The following is a 24,078-nucleotide window of genomic DNA, read 5'->3' as shown; positions in this document are numbered from 1 at the left end:
TCACAGAACAACCTAAAAATATTTCATTTCGGAAAAACAAACAGTCTCTGGGATAGCATAGCAAATGTTCCATGTATGTATGTACTAAACAGGTAGGCTCAGTAAAATCTCATTAAGGAGAAACGAAGTTCGCGGGGGCGAGCTAGTGTCGTTATGTTTATCCGTCTGTTTGTCCAACATTAAGTTTATGGTATTTTTTATTGGCCAGACGTTTGCGTCGAGTTCTATGAGAGCTTCATAAAATAATATGACGTCATGGGCTATAAAACCACATCGTGTTGCACAAATAATATTCGGGATTAATCACGTATAAATAGTGTTTGAAACTTTTTATGAAAATCATTTGTTTGAATACGATATGATTTTACACGTGATTTTTTTTTGAGATCAATGCCAGGCCGGCTTCACGATGTATTTACCGATTGGGAAACTTTTATGCGTATCGTACAAAAGCCTGGGCTTGAACTCACGGCCTCAGAACTACCTCACATCATCAAACGCAAAATGCCAGCGCTGAGTGATCGTTGAGAACTGCCAACTACTAGTTTTCAAATGACTGCATCATATGAATGCCACCCTTAAGTTGGTAATAATCCTAGAAATATATATCTATACATATATATCCGTAGAAATCGAGCAGATGGCTAACCTGATGTTAAGTGCCCATGGACACTCTTATGCCCGAATCCAATAATTAATCCACAATCTCAGATTGACAACAATCTGGTATCAGACCCGGACAGTCGATCGATCCCTAACTACATCCCAATAACCGAACCCTAGGAAGACAATCCATTTTTGGCGACGAATAGAATGCAATCTCTTCGTTCTTGATACTCATATTTAATAATAATCATTATCAACCAAATAAAGTACAACCAAACAACCAAATAAAATAAAACTGTACATATATTATTAAAATATACATTGTCAATGTTAAAAGATTTTTTAATTATTTTAAAAACTGGTGTAAATTAAAATCTTAAGATAGGATACTGGCACAGTTGAACTGTCATTTTCAAAAAAAGGTCTATCCATATACACCGATCCTACCATGGATAGACTTGTATCGACAGATGGCTAATACAATCTGTCGATTGGTTATGTGCACACTTTTATCAATATTTGGATTAAGAGGCCTATCTCGGTTGGTCAAAAATGGATTGAGATAGGTTATTTTTTTTTGATAGAAAACTCGCGAGTGCATTGCTTTTTAAGGATCGTATTGAACTTAAGTCGAAGTGGTTCGGAAATACTTCACTACTACTACTGCCCACTGGGGCAGCTGGTTCCTCATAGATTATACAACTTTCCGTTGTTTAACTACTGAGTATTATGAGGCAATGGCACTCCCTGACTAAACAATGACCCTACTAATTTGTCACTGTGTCGCTAATTGGAACTGTGTTATCTAAAAGGGAGACAGTTATGTACATATTTAATATCACACAATATTTTATTTCATTGTCTCAAACATCAGATCAGATCAGAAGTACCCAAATAAGAAACAAAACAAAGGATGCACTATCCCACTGAAAAAATTTAAGTGTAAATTGGCGGGCATACCGATCAAATGAAAAATGGCAGACGGAGAAAGAGGTTTATAAAGTGGAAAGGGTCAGGAATCAGGAAAAAGAAAGCGAGGTCATCCTCTTGCACGATTGACGTTGGGCTGTTGAAAGTTGGTGGAGAGGATTGGGAGAAAAATGATCAAAACTATATTTTTTTTAAACAATTTTTGATTAGCAATAGCCTATATTCAATAAAAAGTCCTTTAAAAAAAATATATATTTAAATAAAACTATTTTTCACCGGATTGAAGCTATGTATTATTGTAAACTTATAATTATTGAACATAATTTTTAAATTATTCGACGTTCCGCGTGCTTTACAGCGTGCGTGGTCACGGCGATGATTATAAATAAATATTTTTATTACTATCTAAATAAAATATATTCTTCTGGCATCCATGGAAGATATGGAAGAACGGTTCCAAAGACTCAAGCTATAAAGTACGAACATAGGCCTCGCAGTGAACAGAACAAAAACTAAACTGATGTTAGTGGATCGAGCCAGTAAGCTTCCACGTGTCACTTGTAACATTCCTGGAATTAATATCGTAGACCGCTTTACATATCTTGGATCCCAGATCTCCAACGACGGCAGTTCTGTCACCGAAATAAAAAGGCGAATCGGCATGGCTAAGGATGCCATGACACGTTAAGGCAACATCTGGAAGAAAAGAGGAATTGGTATCAAAACTAAAATAGGACTGATACGGGCTCTAGTTTTCCCTATCTTCCTGTATGGAGTAGAAAAGTGGACCATCCTGGTTCGAGAACGACAAAAGATCGATGCCTTTGAGATGTGGTGCTGGCGGTGAATGCTCAGAATACCGTAGACTGTGAAGCGCACCAACACATCAATACTGACTCAACTTCGCATAGCAACAGCGAATCGTATCGTATTTCAGCCATACAATGCGCTAAGTCTATGAGAACTTGGAGAAGCTGATCGTAATTGGTAACACAGAAGGCAAAAGATCACGGGGCCATTCACCAACCAGATGGACCGATCAAGTATCATCATCTTCAAAGCTATAAAGTGTCATAAGAGAAGCGCTGGACAGAAACCGGTTGAAGCAGATAGTCCGCTCTAGATATTTCGTTACTGACCACGACGCTCAGACATGAGCTGCCGACTAAAGAGAGAGAAAATATATGTATGATCTACCTTATTGGAAAAAAGGCCAGAGTAAAAATATTTAATTCACTCATGCAGTGTTAATACAATTTATAGTTACTGAATAAGGCTATCCATGTTTTAATTGATGCTAACATACCGTCCTCGGGGATCTCAAGAAGTATAAACTATCTATATAAGTTAAAATCGACACTTACTCATAAGTATTTTTTTTTATTCATTAGTATGTATAGTATTACTTTATCTAAATGCTAAGATTGCGATTATCTACTATTAGGTTATGAATCCAAGCCTTGATATTAACAGTGAACAGATAAAATTAGAGGCCTACATTTGTTACTGGGGATTCGGTAGACAGTGACTGAATAAATTGTCATTGTATTCGGTGAAGCTCACAAGTTTTTATTGTGTACTAACTGCGATTTGAGACTTGGTTTTTTAAAGTTATGATTTTGATAACATTGTGTCAAGTGCGGCAATTACTACATAGTATAAAATAAAGTCGCTTTCTCCCTATGTATGCTTAAATCTTTAAAACTGCACCACGGATTTTGATGGAGTTTTAATAGATAGAGTGATTGAAGAGGATGATTTATATGTATTACATCCATTAAATAGTAGAGATATACTTTTATTTATTTATTTATTTCATTTATTTTTTGAGGTTTCTAATATGATGTCGTAAATAATTACATTTTTTCCGCTTACCTTGCAAACGCAGGCTGAACCCTCCGAGATTTATCGTAATGTACTAAACATTATATACATTGAGAATGTCTACAAAAAATTCCGCGATGGTATAAGTCTATCTCTTATGGATATCCCACAATAACATATTTTTTGTCTTTTACTTTTTACGACAAGTAATGGCTAATTTTTGAAGCGATTTTAACCAATACAGCAATAATCCTTATCCAATTAAATACCTCAAATACATTGTTGATTTAATATAGATCTATATAAAATTACTGGATCGATTATAATATTTTTTCAGTGAGTGATAAGGCTATAATTATATTATTTATACCCGTACGAAGGCTGAGCGGGTCGCTAGTTATAAATAAAATAAAATTTTATAATTCTATGTTTAAATCAAAATCACATGTTATATACGGAATATTCAGTTTGAACCAATTGCATAGGGACATGTATTTAGGTAATACTACAAATAACTACTAACAGATTAATATATACATAGAGCATTCAAGCAATGAACTCTGAACTGGATGTATACATTCAGTATTCACATAGGAATTAGAACAGTATCTATGTATTACGTAACCTGTGTTGGCCAGTGCGACCTCTGGATTAGACAATATTACTGTTTCATTATATAGGATGCGCATATCTGCCATCGGAGCGAGAAGACAGATCAACAATACAAAGGTGTTTGGATAGTTATTTTGTCATGACATATAGCTTTGATAGTAAATTGTCTTATACTGTGAGGATGCACTGAGTCTATTGCAATATTGGTTCCGAAATAATTGAACAGAAGTAATTGTTTGGTTTATATTATATCTCTTCGTGTATGTCAACATTGCCTATAAGTACTTTTCACATTAAAAATAGTATTTTGTAATTTTTTTTACCGATGCAACAGTGTGCCGAGCGTTGGCAAGCTTTTTATCTTCGAAAAAAGAACAAGAAATCGTATAGAAAATACCAGTATATTAATATATATACAATACTAGCGGATCCGACAGACGTTGTCCTGTCTATACGTCTTTAATTTGAAAATTTCAAACTTTTTTTAATAAGCTAAAACATTCTGGACCATTTTGATGAAAATTATTATTCAAATGTTATGACAATATCTAACGATCCAGCACATGGTCTACAATAACACAATGATAACAAAACTTTTTTTTAATTTGATCGCAGCGCTAACTGTCGGGACAGACTAAACTTAAAATTCGAATATTATTTAAAATTTGACAGTGCGATGGTAGCGCCGTCTGTCGGATCCATTGTAAAACATTCCAAAATCAACAACTACTAATTAATTAAAAAAAACATTGTCCAGCGGACAAAATTGTGAATCTAAACCATTCTCGAATATCCACGAACACACACAAAAATTTTCATCAAAATTGGTCCAGTCGTTTAGGAGGAGTTCAGTCACCTACACACGCACACAAGAAATATATATATTAAGATAAAAATATATACTAAATACGAAATACCATCCGTATCACCTATCCGTACCAACGATGTCTGTAACACAAAATGGCTACAGAAATCAGAAACCTTAAAGGGTTGTAGTGCCAGTGTTTTATCAATTTCAAACGTAGTGACAGCTTTAGTGAGCGCGGGAAATGAGGGCCCGTGGAAAATCTTTTATAATTTCAGCGAGGCGGTCATGAAAATAAAAGAAGAGGCGGAAAGGATTAGGGACCTTTGTCCCGATGCCCATCCGCGACGGCGAAGGAAACCGCAGGCCCGTCGCGTAAACGCGCGACGCGCTCACTAAATCCTCGTCAGCTAAAAAGTGCCTAAGCGGGGAGCAGGGGTCCATGCGTTTAAAAGAAGCGATGATGATCCCGGCAAGTACTGGACCCGATCTCCCCTAGCTTATTGTAAATGCGTATGGCCCGGTCTGTGAAAGATGTCTTGCTGCGTCAAGCATCCCCACAAACCAACAATAGGCGTGAAGAGGCGGACGCAACCGCCGCATCGCATGTCGGGAAGCGGATAAGGCTCTGCTGTTACCGCATCCCGATTAAGGCGATTGTTGGTGGCACCTTGGGGTTTTGGTGGGTATGCACATAGCGAGTCCCACATAACCCTTCTGCACCAAGCAGTCGCGCCGCGGAAAGGTATGCGCAATGCATTTTCCCAAGTAAAAAAAAGTGTTTTATCAATAGTTATAATTACCTACTGCCGCCGCCGCTTAGTTTCCAACAGAAATATATCTATATATAATTTACAGACGTGGGAAAGCGAGCTTCTAAATAAAAATCATTTATTAAATAATCAATTGCTCTTTCTGTAAAATCATTCTTGAATTATTTGTATATTTCTATAAAATATCTTTGTAGCACCCTGTATACAGCATGCAGGTAATCCTAATTGCTTGGATTTGAACCTGGAGTCCGTCCAACTCACCCCGTCATCACATCCCTAACCATTTATTATCATTTATATATAGGCGCTTCGCTATATTAAATCAGTTTCAGTTATAATATAATTTGTTTAAGATCTTTATATTAGATTCAACGAAAAAAGGTTATGTATATCACTTCATTTTCCTATTCATTAAAAGAGAGAGTATGAGATGAGAGTAAATTTTCTGTCTATGCATTTAACACTCGCTACTATGAAAAAAAAAGGACAGTAAGAAATGCATTGGCAAAGGAACTGGCATGCCTTAAACCTAAAAAGTCGACTATGTATTTTATTTTAATGTAAAATACAAGTACATGCCAATTAGAAAAAAAGAAATGATCACGAGAATGTTCTAATGAGACTATTTTTATAAAACAGAAGGCTTGGTCCATCTAATGTTAAGATTAACCCTCTGGCATTGAGGGTGTCCATGGGCGGCGGTATCACTTAACATCAGGTGAGCCTCCTGCCCGTTTGCCCCCTGTTCTATAAAAAAAAAAAAAAAAGAAAGTTTGAGAATTGATACACAATTTTCTTGAAAAATCTTTAGTTGAATTGGTATGGTACTTCGGTAGGCAGGTGGCGCCACGTGGTTCGCGGCAGGAAAATCTTTTTAGCAATGCACTTGTATACATAGTAATGTAAGCTAAAGGAAAAATAACTGAAAATGTTCTCTTATCAACGTTATTGTAAATTACTTTTTAGCCAACTGCTTTAAGGAATTTGATATTCATACAATTTATTTAATCTGATTTTTACTTCGTTATTACTTAAAATATAAAACTGTGTGCAAAAACGCCTAGTGTGTAATTGTATCGTTTGTAACGTCAGGTTAATATTGAAAGATTCGAATCTAAGATTTGGATTCAGGGCCTGTTTCACAATGTCCGGATAAATTCCAAATAATCTATTTATTACTTATTGGTAGGATAAACAGTATTTTTGCGTTTCACGACTGTCAGATTAGACTGTCATGAAACGCGAAGTACCTTATTTTATGTGTTGCATAGCTTACTTGGAACTTATCCGGACATTGTGAAACATACCCTCAGAGTCGATAACTTGTAGTAGCTCTAGTCTCCACTGAATGATATCCTTAATCTTGTTCTTATTTTCGCAACAAAAAGTTAAATCACTTATTCATGATACTTTTATTCATATTATAGTTTCAAGAACTGGTTTAATAAACTACCGGCTTTGCATTAAAGCAACACGCCATTTGATAACATTGCAAATATTTATGTTAAAAAATGAATTTAAACATTGTTTGCATTTTAAATAGTTCAGATAGACCTTCAAACCATGTTCGTAACGTTATCGTTAAACGAGACAATTTGCGTTTATTTCTCATACTAACACAGGTATGGTAATTTTTACATCAAAGGCACTTCATTTATAAATTCATAAAGACAGTGTTAGTACAAAAGTTAATTGAAAATATCTTAACGTTGTAGAACGGTAACTTTTCAACAAAGCATCCTTACTTATGGAGTCTTCATTTCAATATAATTTTTTAAATATTCTTTGTACATAATTGTTTTTCGGTTTTACTGATCCATCAAAATTATATCCAATGGTAGATTAATCATAATGAACCTCAACGCAACGAAAATTAATTCCAGATTATTTTACCACTCATTTAAAAATAGAACGTTATTAGATTTTTAATTTTTAAATCATTCATCTTTTTTCGACTAATGATGTGACCTTTAAACTGCGAACTAAATATTTATTCCTAACCAAATATGTATAGGTACGCGTTATTAGTAGAAATATTAAATTCCAAATATCATAATTTATCGCTGGAATGGCGGTAATTAAAAAAGTTGAAAACATCGTTTACGTGGGGATGAAATAAAAAATCTCTAACGGAGATAAAAATATATGTAAAAAATTCACCAGCGTGATTAAATATATGAGTTTTTAAAGATCGTCCGATGTTTTTAGGATTCGCAATATTACTATAAGGCTTTTATATTTTTTGTATTTTTGTTGACGCAGTTTCGAATACAGGCAGTCATGGTCAGAGAACTTATATCTATTATATATTTGTCATATTAACATTTTAGCTTTTGACTGAGTGACGCTACGTATTTTATTTACGAATCAAAACCGCCGTTCAACAACTGCGCGTTTTTCAAGGCAGTTTTTGCCGCGCATCAACACTTTGAAGAAAGAGATTAACTCGTATCTTCCCAGGCGTGTTCTGTAGTAGCATCTACATTTGATACCGTGTTGTTATAAAATAAATAAGAACAATTCTAATATTAGTATATACGGAACCTAAGTTATAAGCATTTCACGCTTAGCCATTTACAAATGGACGTGTCGCAATATGCGGCGGATGTCAGGAATCGAAACGATTTAGCATTTAAAGCGAACCCTAAAAATTAAAATAAGCGAAAACTGGATAACGTATCAATGTTATACACAAATTATTTTTGCCGAATCCCGAATGACCTTAGCGGTAAGAAACGCATAATTTGTTATTAATTTAATAAAGATTATAATGAAGTAATGAGCTTAATTAATTGAAATTGTGCTTTGAGTATTAACGTATTTAACTTCGTTCGATTTGTTTAGACGTCATTGAGGCACAATTTTTTAAATGTTTGCAACATAACCGTGCTTTTAAAAATGTAAATTATAGAAAATATTCTATTAACGAAATCATTCTATCTACTCGGTCAAATTAGATTAAATTGTTTCAAAACCACTCAATGCAAGATTGTATGCTCTAGTTATTTGCTTAGGAATTCCATTTAGAAGTGTGAATTAACAACTTAATTACAATTGAAGTGGAATATACTATTACTCAATTAAATTATTTAAAATAATACAAGACAATAACTGCCTGCCGAATACTAAAAAAATAAAGTGTTTTATAGAACATTATAAATGTATTTACTTGAATTACGAATGGTATAAATGCTTTTATTATTTATTCATGTGGGTAACATAATGTACACTTATAAACGTCAAAAAAATAATTAAATAATATTGAGATGGTCTACTTTCGACTTTAAGTTTCTGAGAGATTTATGGACTAACATACACTTAAGAAAATTTTCCTACGTGCATTCATCAGTGGTACCACGAACCTCTAGGTCTGACATTCAGATTTAACATTTAAGTATGTGTAACATTTTGGGCTTAAGGTCGATTTGTTTCCTTACTATATTTTTCTTCACTCCATGAACGAGTGTTACATGTGCATAGAGACAGAAAGTCTATTGGTACACAGCAGTGCATCGAACGTACGATCTGAGGGATGAGAGTCGTACTCTGGTAGCCAAGACTGCATGAATAAATAAATCAGTGGCGCTACAACCTCTTTAGGTCTTGGCCTAAGATTTCTGAATCTGTTTCATGATCAATTTTTAAATCGAATAGGCAAGTAGGTGATCAGCCTACAGTACCTGACGTCGTCGACTTTTTGGGTCTAAGACATGTCGGTTTCGAGCAAATGTTCGGTGCACTGCCGGGGATTGAACCTACGACCTCAGGTATGAGAGTCGCATTCTGGAGCCACTAGGCCAACACTGCTCTGACTGCCTGAATATATACTAAAATATATCGTATCGTGTTTCGGTTGCCATAATGATAGGCAGTTTAAAGTCAAATTAGTTCTTATCATAAGACCTATAAATTAACAGATTATTCGATAGTCTGTAGTCATTTAATAGTCTTTATTGTATATGTTATAGCAATGGTGTTAGTATCAGCTGCCATTCTTCCGACATATCTAACTCCAAGAATGTCTCATACCTACTAAACTACCAACCATTTATTGCAGTCGGTAAATAAATAAAATGTTATAAAATTTATATTTCCTTTACCAATACTATTTTAAAATGTTAAACAGCCCTATATCAATACAAAACGCTCTGAGATGAAAAATTTCGTATCTCGATTACAAATTTAAAAGTACGCAGATGGGCAAAGAAATTGAATAATTTAATTTTTTCCCTTTTGACTGTGAGGGTCGATGTTATGATGATTTATTAAGTACTCTCATTTACTTGTGAACTTTTAGAATACAATTTAAACTTCCTGCTTTTGAAGTATCTCTGTTCTAAATGTTTTGTTTATAAGTTTAAAGAATTGCTAAATTGAAATGATTCCCAACTTGGGGTTAGGTTTAGGTCAAGACCTAGATTTAGGGTCTATTTCACAATGTACGGGTAAGATCCAAATGAGTTACTTATTATTTATTGGTAGAATAAACACTATTGCTGAGTTTCACCACTGTCAGATAGTTCGTCATGAATCGTTCCGAATAATTTATGAGTTGCATAGCTATATGGTAGTTTATCCATACATTGTGAAACAGACCCTTAATTAGTCAAAGATTGTCTTATAATTAGTATATTGTATGTGTTATTGTCATGCAATTTACTTGTGAAGTTGTGATGAAAGAAAAGCAACTGCCTTTCTTTTACCGTTAACAGTAAATGCAAGCCTCAAGCTAGAATTTTCCAGGACAGTTGAATAATTTTCAATGATTAGCAAATCTGTATAACCAAGATTCAAACTATTGTGTAAACAAAAAATTTAAAAGTATGTTCGTCAAAAGCAAGTTCACTGTCAGTTATTCAATGGTGGCAATTTCAAAAAAAGAATGTAAAGCCGAGCCTGATATATTTCAATATATTTAAGTGCTCGTACCTACGCTTCACTCAATCATGATATTGATATTGACAATACATGTGTTATTCATAAAACAATAGCATATTATACATTGGTATTTTTGTTACTTTTAAAAATCGAACAAAGATTTTTCTTTACTTTCAGATTTCAACTTTGGTTGAAAGTGCTGACCTTTTGACAAATCATGCATCATTTTGGATTGTGTTATATGGGCTAACCACATATAATAGGCCGCAGAACATCAGTGTTTCTGTCATAAATAGTTAAAGTAACTCTTACATATAGTTTATAAAGGATATTGTTTAATGAACTTCAATTTCGTAACAAAAAATATATTTTTATTTACATAAGAAACTTAATATATATACATATCGCCATCAGCCGTCCTTTATTCTACTAGGCTCATTCTGATATGAATCTTTAATGCCCTTTTGGTTACAAATAGGCCTATGATATATTATATTGATGTATCAGTCTTTCTAAAATATTGTTTTTAGTGCTTCACTAGTGACTTCCATATAACAGAACGTGGTTAGATTTCAAGAAAAAGATTTAACACGTCCACTTGTATTGGAACTAATCGTATTAGTGTTACAAAAATATTTACATCTTATAGATAAAAAACACATTTATAGATAGTCAAAAGGATAACACCAATAACAGAATACATCAAAACTATAACTGACGTGTGACGTTTAGACGATAATACACTACTTCTCCCAAAATACTAATTTTAAATATTTTAAGTGTTTGTTGTTGTTATTACTTGTTATTAATCTCTTATTTATACATAAGTTAGTGTGTTAAGTATATAGTTGCAAAGTATTACAGTGATATTGTGATTTTTAAGTGTATTAAATTGAGTCAGTGACAGCTGTATACTAGGTAACGTACTTAACACAAATCGTTGTCCTTCCATCCAAATTCGAAAATTTGTGTTTATCTTTTTTTAATACCTAAGGAAAACAAATAATCTCGCGAGCATACATTTACACTGCCCCTTTGTACCTATTCTAGCTTTATCAATCTTTTCTTGTTAGTCAAGTTCTGTAATTTACATCATAAATAATGACTACTCGCAGTGCCAAGAGTCGCCAGTTGGAAAGCCAACTCCAACTCGCGCTCCAAGAACTCAAAAAGTACAAGGAGCAGTGTGAACAACTAATTGTGGAAAGGAATGACAACGAAATTGAGACTTTGAAGGTCATTGATAGAAATACTTTACTTAAAGCTGAGATGACACAGCTTCACACTCTATGCTTGGAGGCACGGGAGGAAAGAGACCGGCTTAAAAGACAAACAGGCAACTTTGACCGCTGTGCCATTGAATATGAAGAGAATTTAAGAACCATGTCTGAGCTGCAGTCTCAACTCTCTTGTGCCTACAAAACAATTGAACAGCTCAAACTTAAAATTAATAAATTAGAATCTACTCATACTCAAAGTCTGTATGAAGAACTGGTTATTTTAAATAATGGTAAAGACTGTATCGGATCCACTACAACAATTGATTTGACTGGTGATGACTCTGTATCACATACACCAACTCAATTCAATTGTAACAGCAAAAATAAATTAAAGAAATATATTAAATTGCATAAATTCATTAAAAAAACCAAAAGATTAATAAAAGGAGATAATATTTACAAGAATCACATAAATTTAACAAAAAAATATAGAAATATAATTAATCAATGTAAAATGTTTTCAAGTGAGGTTGATTCTGTAAAAAATAAATATGAAGCTGACATTCTTGCATTGAATTCGAGGATTGCAAGTCTTCATAATTCTCTTGAAGAGATGACTGATAAATACAGTTGTGCCCAGCAACAAATAGGGGAGCACATATCGGCCATGAATGAGGTTCTGCTGCTGTCTCAATACAATGAACAACGCTTTCTGTCTTTGACCAACAATTGCCAGTGTCATTTTAATGAGACAAATGCTGAACCACCATTGTTATCATGTGAGCCTAGTGTACAGAGTGACAGTTTCATAGAAAAAGTGAACTTTAGAAATAAAAGTGAAATTTTGTTATTTAGTGATGATATAGGGAAAAATATTGGCACTAAATTATATCAGTCCTCCGGCAAAACTGTAACTAATTATTGTATGCCCGGAGCCACCCCTGTTAACATTTTAAACAAAGTGCTGTGTGGAAACTATACAAGTAACACAACCATAATATTGCTTTTTGGGAGAAGGGGAAATGTAGGACAAAATGAACTGTTGTCATATATTGATAAATTAAAATCACTTAATGTAAAGAATATTATCTTGTTTACATTTCCTTACATCAAAGATGCACCTAGGGAAAATAAAATTAGACATAAGTTGAACATGCTATTGCACAATAGTTTAACAACTAATAATATACAATTAAATTGTGACTTAGGTACACTACCTAATTTAATTGACTTAAATTGTATATTTAAATATAACTATTTATTGACAAAGGATAGGTTCCACCTACCTAATTATTATTTACAACAGATAGCTAATATGCTATCTTACTTTTTATTTACAACTAAAGCTAAACACTTAGCTTTTCAGACAACTGCTTCTATTGAGCAGTTTAGTTTCTTAAAAGGATGTAGTGATACTTGTAGTAACACTTCATGTATTAATAATAATTTAAATTAGATAGTGTGACAATAGAGGCGACCTCTAGCAATAATTTTTTACAACTCGGCTCAACACAAACATGTAATACTACTAACAACAATTGTTTAAACTTGATGCATCAAAACATGCAAGGTATGTTGGGCAAAGAGTTAGAATTAGAGTTATTTTTAAAATCAGGTAAAATTGATGTCCTATGCATTACCGAACATTGGCTTAAAAAATGCCAAATCATCTTTAACTTTGATCAGCACCAAGTTGCAAGTTCGTTTTGCAGATTGTCGGCGATTCATGGGGGCTCTTTGATTATTGTTAATAAAAATTTGAAGTATAAAGAGCGTAATGACATCGTGCGTCTATCTGTTGAACACTCTTTGGAGGTAGCCTGTGTAGAACTTGAGAATTGCATTCTTTTAAGTGTTTACAGACCACCAAGTGCATCCTACGATTTTTTTGAAGAAAAGTTGGAGGAAATATTGTGTAAAGTTAGTTTTAAGAACAATAAGTATATTATTGTATGTGGTGACTTCAATATAAATTTATTAGAAAATACCTCCATTAGTAAAAAATTCAATATTTTATTAAAATCTTACAATCTTGTAAACTTGTTTCTCGAGCCCACTAGAATTACAAGTTCCACTGCTACATGTATAGATAATGTATTTACAGATGCAGAGGCAATGCAAACCTCAATTACAACAAATCTTAGCTCAGATCACTGTGGACAGTTAGTGGCGCTAAAATGTAAAGTGGTGAAACAAGTAAAAAAGAGCAGTGTGTTTGTTCCAGTAAATAAAAAGCGAATGGTGAGATTTAGACATAATATAGGTAAACACCTACCTCTATTACCGGTAGGTACTACCGTTGATACACAATACAACAATCTAAGTGATTGTATAAATAAGGAGTTCAAAACCATCTTTACCCCAAAGAAAGTCTCTGATTCGCAGTGTAAATCGTTCAGTGATTGGGCGACAGCGGGAATTTATAAAAGTAGACAACGGTTGTTTGACCTTTACGCTGAAAAGTCATACAATCATAATGAAGAATTTACTCTCTATGTTAGAAATTATTCTAAATTATTTAAAAAAGTTTGTTACGCGGCCAAGTCCTTATATATAAAAAACAAGATTGAAAATAGTACAAATAAAACTAAAATGACTTGGAAGATAATTGATAGTGAAACTGGAAGAGTCAAAGATCGCAATCGTGACATCGAACTATGTGTCGGTAACACTATAATCAAATCTAACGAAGAGATAGCGACTGTTTTTGATAAGTACTTTTCTGACATTCCAATTTCGACTACCAAGTCTCTTAAATCGTCTCCCGCTCTCGCTGAATCGCTGCTCAAAGATAATGTAAACGAGTGCAAGGTCAGTTTTACATTCCGACCCATTGGTGCCGACGATATAGTTAGAATATTTAGAACTATTGATATTAAGAACACTACCGATCTTTGGGGTATTTCTGTAAAAATAATTAGTAGCATAATTGATATAATTGCCCCCCATCTAGCTATAATTTTCAACAATTGTATCGAAAGTGGGGAGTTTCCCGATCTTATGAAACATAGTAAAGTAATTCCTTTATTTAAAGCAGGTAATATGTCCGACCCCAGTAACTTTAGACCTATTTCCGTACTACCTACCTGTAGTAAAATCTTTGAAAAAACTATATTAAATCAACTTGTAAGTCATTTTAACGCAAACAAATTATTACACAATAATCAGTTCGGTTTTACCAAGGGTCGCTCGACAGCCGATGCCGGCGTTGAGTTATATAGATATATAGTTAAGGCTTGGGAGGAGTCGCATGACGCCTTAGGTGTTTTCTGCGACTTATCCAAAGCATTTGATTGTGTCCAACACGAGACCTTAATCGGGAAACTCCGCCACTATGGCATCAAGAATACCGCGCTGAATCTTCTGACTTCGTACTTACATGGTAGAACTCAGAAGGTCGAAGTGAATGGTAAGAGGTCCTCTGGGTCGGCAGTGGATATGGGGGTACCACAGGGCTCAATTCTTGGCCCTTTCCTCTTTCTTGTTTATATAAATGATCTACCTTTCATGGTAGAGAAAAAACATCAGATAGTTTTGTTTGCAGATGATACGTCCTTGATTTTTAAAATCAAAAGACAAATAACCAATTTTGACGATGTGAACAACTCTCTCTCTTCGATTGTCCATTGGTTTAGTATGAATAACCTTCTGCTTAATGCTAAAAAAACGAAATGCATTAAATTTTGTGCAAGAAATGCGAGGGTTATGGGTACTAGACCAATTATAAATAATGAGGAATTGAATCTGGATGATACAACTGTATTTCTTGGGATCACCTTGGATTCAAAACTTCAGTGGTCCCCTCATATCAACGGATTGGCGAAGAGACTTAGTTCTGCAGCTTACGCGGTTAAAAAAATTCGCTCACTGACTGATGTCGATACAGCTAAACTTGTTTATTTTAGTTACTTTCACAGCTTAATGACTTATGGCTTATTGTTATGGGGTCACGCTGCTGATGTCGAATCTGTTTTCATTCTGCAGAAGAGGGCTATTCGTGCAATCTATAATTTAAAATGTAGGGAATCTCTCAGAGATAAATTCAAGGAAATTAATATACTTACCTTTCCCTCGCAATATATTTATGAAAATATTATGTTTGTATACAAAAATAGTGATAAATATACTAGATTAGAACATACGCACAATGTCAATACTCGGAACAAACGCAGGCTGCAATTTCCCCGTACTAGACTATGTAAAGTTAGTAATTCTTTTTTGGGGAAAGGGATACTCTTCTTTAATAAAATCCCAGAGGCTCTTTTATCTCTGCCTTTTAATAAATTTAAGAAATGTATTAAAGAAAAGCTGTGTAAAAAGGCTTACTATAAAGTTATTGATTATCTAGTTGATAAAAGGGCCTGGGACTAGTGCTGGGCAGGCTGCCTCCAATTAATTTGATATATTTGTTTTAAATTTTGTTTGATGATTTGCTTTTTTAAAAGAGTACCGAGAGTTTTTTACGCCGGCTTTTTCTCTCGGCCTACACCCTCTGTCTTTGCCGATGAGTAGGGATGCCTACAAGGAATTGATTGACGTGGAATAAGTGATACCTAGAAGATCTTATGTTCCAAAATAAACGTATTTTATTTTATTTTATTTTATAAAGGAAGTAACAAAACTGGGCCTTAGCAATCTTTTGATATTAGGCTCAAGTGGAGTACACCGTTAGAGAAGCTACCAAGTGAATACTGTGGGTCCATCGATGTACATTTTATCGAAATGAAACAAAAGACGAAACGATTGGGAAAATGAAATCACAATTGAACGCAAGGTTTCGACTTGCGCCATTCATTTTACATTCTCACCAACTTGGTGACGTATTTAATTTTTTTTGGTGCGGTGAACACAAGTGCATTTTTTCTTGGTAATTTGTACATATCGATATAAAATCGTTTCAGTACAGGTAAAAAATGTGAACTAATTCTTCGTTAAAAGCACATTTGTGCAAAGAATGTTAAGAAAATCGTCCTAATTAACAATCCTATTAGCGTACAAACGAGCCATAATCCGAAACCTAGGTAATTACGGACTATTTTTGTTACGGACGCAATAAATAGTCGATAATGCCGTGAAATGTATGTGGTTGGGAATTAGTACCGAATTAATACTGGGTGCGGTTAAAAACTTATGTCTTAGGCCCGAAATAGACTGGCGACTCAATTGCCATTAGTATAGATATTATTATAACTGAAATTTCTGTTTTAAATTTATCGAACAATATAAAGTATAAAATAAGCTTATAATAAAGAGACAAATTAACATATTATTTATTAGTTAATTAATTATAAAACCTCCTTCGGGATTGGTTAAAACATGAATTGTAATGTTCTTGACGTCCTAATGTTTATGAAAACAAGGTTTTTGGCTTAAGCCACAGTTAAAATGCCCTCCATAGATTAGCAAACCATGGAGGTGCCGGCTTTAATTCCTGAACAAATTTCTGTTTTGAAGCTATAATATAATTCACCGTTTTACTCGTTACACAAAGACCTTGAGTATTTTAGCTACTGTGCATTGGTTTTTTACAAGTCGTTTTATGAATCATTTTTTGTACAAATGCCTGGTAAACGTTCTTCAATCGCAGCGCTATATAACCCCTTATACGGTAATTCTCTGTGAACAATTATTTTGTGGTCCGAACAAATACGATTCTTTTGGAGAATTTTATTACACAATTATATGTATCAAGATAATAACACTTTATGTTTGAAATTGAAGATATATCTTGAATAAGGTTTTTATGCAAATATTGAAATGGTTGCAGTGACTTTCCAGCCACAATTTTATCATTATAGATATTTTGGTTTTTATACCACATGAGGCAAGTGAGCTTAAATAATCTGCTAACCGCCGCCCATGGACATCTGAAACGCCAGGGGATTACGGGCGTATTGCTGGCGGTTCAATGGTACGCTTTTATATATTATAGAACAGAAGGGAAGGAGGATCACCTCAGGAGAAGATATCATGTGATTCCGTTGGATACTCTCAATTCCAGAAGGATCTAAAATCGGCTTGGAAATACCTCCAGTGAGAACTGCTTCCAAAAGCAGGTAGTTCACTGGATAAAGTGTACCACCAGGCATACTGCCGGCGTACAGTAGCAGTTAATTTAAAATAACCAAAATCGTAAGCTAAGGTAACTTTGTTATGCTTTTAAACATATAACAAAATCCAAGCAAACAATTATGAAATTTGCAAAACAAAATATTAAATATGAAAATGATATGAACTTACGCATCAAGTAAAGTCTAACCAGATCCATGCACCACCACCAGAGGAACCAGCTGCCCACTGAAGTATTTCCGAACCAATTCGACTTAGGGTCCTTCAAGAAAAGAGCGTTCAAATTCTTAAAAGGCCGGCAACGCATGGGCGGCGGTATCACATAATATCAGGTGACTCCTGCCTGTTTACTCCCTGTTCTAAAAAAAATGCCGGACTGTCGACATTGTGCCCTCAATGTTTTCCGGAAAACGTAATGTAACTTCCTCGTAGAATTTTTAAACCTAGTTAACAGGGTATTCATTTCAATATCCTGTATTTAAAAAAAAAGATTCGTTTTATTATAGAAACTTAACATCAAGCTTTTCAAAAATTCTCAATTCAATTTGTAAGGTATCGTACGTATTCGACATTTGCATATTAAAATGAGTTCATGCTTAGAAGAGGTTATTTGGAAGCGTGAATATGAATTTTCTTAATAAGATGAATATAAGACGGAGAATTTGTTTAGAGGGGTGTGAAAGTGAGCAATTATGAGTCAAGGTAATTGTAAATTTTAAACGCACATTAAAATTTACAATTACCTTAGCATTACGTACTTTTTTATCTTTATCAGTGGTAAAAAAATATTTATTTATTTATAACTGTAACATGATCAATTCAATTGTGATTTCCATTTACCTGCTTCACTATATCAATTATAAAAAAATTATTATATAAAATTAAAATTTTCTTTTGAAAATTGCAATCATTCCATCAGTATTTTCTTATGACGTCACGTTCAACTATCGTGAGCAAACCGACTTATAGACAACCGATTTGTGAGTGTTAGCCTTGTAGCTACACTTTGATGTCGTACGTTCTATTCCCGGTTCCACTAATGGATTTTATATGTGGGCATGCGATGTCGCTGGCATATCTTAAAGGAACGTGGTAATACACGCTGCCTGCCCGCACAGAACACAGGCTAACCTAATATATCTTTTAATAAAAATTATCACGAAAAGATACCAGTGGTTTATAAACAATGTAATATCGTGTTCCAATGTTTCAGAAATTTATTTACGCGCGTTTATAATAATTTAAACTAATTCCTACATGCAATCCTAACTAAGCCCATTTAATATTTTTTTTATTTCGCTTTAATATTTAATTAAAAATAACCGACGCATAGTGTAACTTTAAAGCTTTTATAACTCAGATATTATGATAAGATTTTCTGGAATGATCTTTTGCTAAGATGCGAGTTTCTTCGACAATTTCTTTAGACTACCTAACCTGGACTAACTTTACATCCACCATCGGTCTAAGTGAAGAACAGTCTATTAAAATAAAATGTTAGATGAGCTGGTTTTAAGAATTCCTTTGTTCGTTTTTCGTAAATAATTTTTACGTTCTAAAATAATTTTAAATTTGGAATATTATATTTTTCTTACTAAGCACCGGTATTTTTTAAAAACTTAGTAAATTGTCGTGTTAAAAGGCTAAACATGGTGTACTAGTGGTAGCTATTCGAAATTCTAAGTATTGGTTTTGAGAGGCAACGATCGACTGATTACCAAAGAAATATATATTTTTTGTTTTTAACCAGACAATAAAAATAGGAAAATCCAACAATATTAAAGATGCTTCAAGTCCTTTCTTGCTTTAAAATGTCGCATTTCACTCTTTACTAGACTGCATTGTCTGCAGAGAATCTGTTAAAATATTTAAATAAAATACTTGTATATTTTTATGTTCCTTATTTAAAAATATCTCAACAGAAAGCCTTGATGAAAGTTATTTTAAAAAGTAATACACATCGGCACTCAAAATTCCTCAGTGATTTATAAAGCGCCATTGCTGTCCCCGATTCTCAAACTTTGCTATCGGGTTATGTGAGAAATTTCTTTATACTTGTTCTTTGTAACCCCTCATCTAAGATTTTTCCCAAAGTTTTTCCAAGTTTCCCTTTGTAAGCCGATATTTCAGGACTTAGGGAATATAAGAATTTTTAATAAACAACTTTGCGGATAATTTTTCATTTTTTTAAGAGTGGAGGTCGTAAAAGATGCTTTAATTATGTATTTGGTGAACCCTTCTGGGTTTTGTTTCCTAGGCCAGTACTCATTTGAAGTTTAGAATTTTTAAAGGAATAATTTTATCTCTAAAGAGTCGTAAAAGATGCGTTTATTATGTATTTGGCGAAGTTTTTTGTATTCACCGTTGGTAGGGCACGATAGAACAATTTTAAAGGAATAAAGTAAACATGTATAAGTTTAAGTAAGTTTTTTATTGGGGTTTTTGAATAAACTAAAATATTTACGCTAAGAAGATATCTAATCTAACAATGTTATAAATTTTCTCTTAGGTCTCCTATGGGGCAAGAGGCAGACTGCATCTTTTTTATTAATAATTTTTATTTATATTTCAGAAGCGTAGGACCAGAGTCTTATCCCTGAAGTCGTAGGTTCGATAGCTGACAATGCACCAATGAACTTTCTTTCTAAGAGCGCATCTAACTTTCTTTTATAGAAAGTAAGTGAAACAAAACATTGGGAGGAAAGCTATAAATTCCATGGCTTGCGTCAGGCACAGAAGGCTGATCATCTACTTGACAATTATAGTGACGAATGATCATGAAACAGATATAGAAATCTGAGGCCCAGAACTAAAAAGGCTGTACCGCCATTGTTTTTTTTTATGTATTTCAATTCGGTGTAGTTCTTTCTTTATTGTAATGTCTGTATTTTTTATGATTGAACAGTATATTACGACTCATTTATACACAATTTGTTTATAAGCGAAAACCAAATTTTTAACGTTAATTGAAATCCATTAGTAAGCGAACACTGGAAAAGTAGTAACGGAATAAGGATTGTAGTTCACTTAAACAACGCAAATACGGACTAGCGCACACTGAACCGGTTGGATCAAGCGGGCTTCAGGAAATTAAAAACCTTACTGTACTGGGATTGCCGCTTGAAATATAGACGAATATAGCTTAAGAGATACTGACCAAAATGAATCGACAAAATTATCAAAAATCATATATAAAACATTTGGTAATGCTCTTCTAAGGTAACATCCTGAGTAATATAGGCTGTTCTTAGTCGCAAGTTGTGAGTTGTGTGTCTACGCTTGTCGGGTCTGTTAGACTGTGTCAGACCGTCATCAACAAATTTTTATTAATTAGTTATTTAAGGCTACAAATGTGTTAATTATTAAACAACTAGGATCTATAACATCAATTAATTAAACTTATTTATTGCTTTAATAAAATAAAAGATAAAACATTTGTTTTTTATTATAACAATGAATTATAATTTGGAAACCCTTTAAGTAAAAAAAAAACAATACAATGCCAGCTCTTACATAATAATTTTAAAAGTTAATTCTTTACTTATTTATACAGTAATTAAATTATTTTTAATAAAGCATTTCAACAATTTCACATCTCAAGGATTAAAAAAGATTATATAATACTTTAACCAGATATCGTTAATAAACCACCATTATAAGTTAGCTCTTACACTATAACAACTGTGGAACTTAAAACACTAGTAGAGTCGTTACGAGATTTAGGAAAAGTTTATGTGGACCGTTGACAAAGCTCTAGTGCGTATGAGATTAAAGAAAAATATGTTTTTCAAATTTTCCTTTACACAAGCGAGCTTTCGTTAACTATAATATCCTTTGGTACAAGACCATATTTTTAGTACAATTGAACAATTTGTTGTTTTAATCTGTGAATATGACTAATATATTATGTTTTAAATATTTATCTCTATCACTTTTAACTCAAGATCGGCTGGACCGATGTTAGTTATCTCTTTTTAGGTGGATTCTTCTCGACTCCGAATAGTCATCGGCAATCGGCAGTTAACGAATAACATTAAATAATGCAAACGGTATGTGGTGCCATCTGTTGACAAAATTCCTATCATTACATGGAATTCGTGTCTGTTCAAGGAATTCCGATTTTGAGGTGAATGACAAGATGTATAACCAGGCTTTGATCTTGATCGAAAAGATGTGCTTCCTCATCAAAAACGTTGTATATCAGAACGTGCTTTGACATGCAGTATCGCAATAAAAGACAAAGTTAGTCGGGTCAGCTCTAAGGAATAGCACGTAAAGAACTTATTTGTTAGGACCTCTTCATAAGCAAAGGGCTGGACGAAATAAATCATATGTTACATTGGATACTAAAAAAATTTCTTAATAGAATCTCGCTATTGGCCTTAAGGGCCTTTAGAGCTCAGTTCGGACTGTATTGGTAACCTAAGATCTGATTGTGACCGTTATATATCGGACCACTTTTAAGTTGTCATTATCTACGGTGATTGGATCATCCGGATCCATTCGGACACATCGATGCCTTTTTTGTCAGAAAATGAGCATATTACACACAATCTCCAGGTATTGCAGGTGTCAATAAGTTGCTAGAACATTATTAAAAGTGCCTGCTCGTCCCATAATAATCATAATAAAACTTTAATAACTCTGAAATGTTCTCGGTAAAATCGCCTATAACTCAGACTGTATTGGAAGATTCGAAACAAGTTCGAACAAACAGATAATATCAAAGCAACTAATATTGAATATTAAAGTTTGTGTTAGAACGAACTATACATAAAGTTTCTAATCCGGAGTTTCATTTCCTACTTAGCGGGCGCCTGTCACACCGTCGCGTAAGATCGATGGTGTTTGCGCTGAGTTTTTATTAAAAGATTTGTACGTTAATGGAAACTTCACTGCTTGTGCGGCAATTGTTCTGATTTGAAATACACCATTTGGATATTAGTAATATGATGTCAAACTACCTATAATCGATTTTCGTGGGTTTTCGTAAACAAATAATAATAATTGATGTTAACTTTTCATTTTACAAAATCAAAAATCATTTATTCATTCACGTACACTTATGAACGTCAAAAAAGAAATATACATTGAATTCTTTTAATTTTACATTTACTGCCAGTTCTCAAAACAAGGGCGTATAACGGACGGGAAGAACTGGCAATACACTGTCTGCCACTCTTTTTAATCGCCAAGTTTTTTTTCTTTTACACAACGTTTGTCAGGAGCTGAAACCATAATACTATGACATTTCGAGTAATAAATAATAATAAAATAAATTAAAAACAAAGATTTGTCCTCCAAAAAGCATGGTGAAATAGGAGCACGCACTTACATTCTCGTGGGAATAACACGCAAATTCATAGTAGAAACAAATAATATTCAGATATGGACTCAGAAACCTCAACAACCTCGAAAGAACCGCTAACCAATGAAATTTCTAGAAGCCTCCGCCATATTCCCCATTACGAATGTATGGGCTCTAATATACTGTATTGTTTTGATGTCTCTAATCGTTTAGCTGGTAATTTCCATATATACCGCAGGAAATTTAATTACAGTGTCATTCGACGACAAAACGTGCTCTTATAAAATTAGTGATCTATAAATATTTATTACCCAACGGTGTATTAAGCGTGCTCTCTAATATAATCTGATTCCACTTCTAAATGAGTACTAATTACTTTGTATCATTACTCAAAAGCTTTACCGGTATTCAACCTATTTGGAATTGCAACAACTAGAGAATAACTATATCACGATATATTGGCGTGATTTGTTTGACACAATCTGTATTTATAATTTCGCATTATTTGTATAATGAATTCAATCTAAAGCATTTGTCTACAGTGAGAGTATGTTTAGACAGGAAGCCGTTCAAGTATACGTAGTAAGCACTATATCACCCATAACCCCTATATTTGATTTTTGTGTTTGATGATTACGTCAACATTAATAACTTTTTTTTCACTTACCCACACATTGTCAAAACGAAATGCATTTTCGAAGATTCCTACATAAAATTATTACGTTTATGTACTATTATTTTTGAGAGCTTTGCCTACTTTTGCTGACAAGAGTAAGGGATAAATTGTTGTAAATCTGCTTACGTATTACTAGTTGTACGGCCCCTTTTTTAGCTTTGTTTTAAACGCTGGAGTTTATACAAAAATAATTTTAAAAAGTTTTGATTTTTTTTATACAAAACTTTCTTTTTTTACGTGAATTCATATGCTTTTATTTACTTTTATTTAGCGCTTCCAAGTGTTTCAGTGAGTTCTCTTTTAGCTTTAGCCTAAATATTTGTTTTAAAATTGCTAAGAAGCGATTAGTCTATTGGTTGCAATCGGCCCTTAAATTT

This window comes from Pieris rapae, chromosome 9 (assembly GCF_905147795.1).
Source record: "Pieris rapae chromosome 9, ilPieRapa1.1, whole genome shotgun sequence".
Lineage (NCBI taxonomy): Eukaryota > Metazoa > Arthropoda > Insecta > Lepidoptera > Pieridae > Pieris > Pieris rapae.
Note: the sequence above shows the minus strand (reverse complement) of the source record.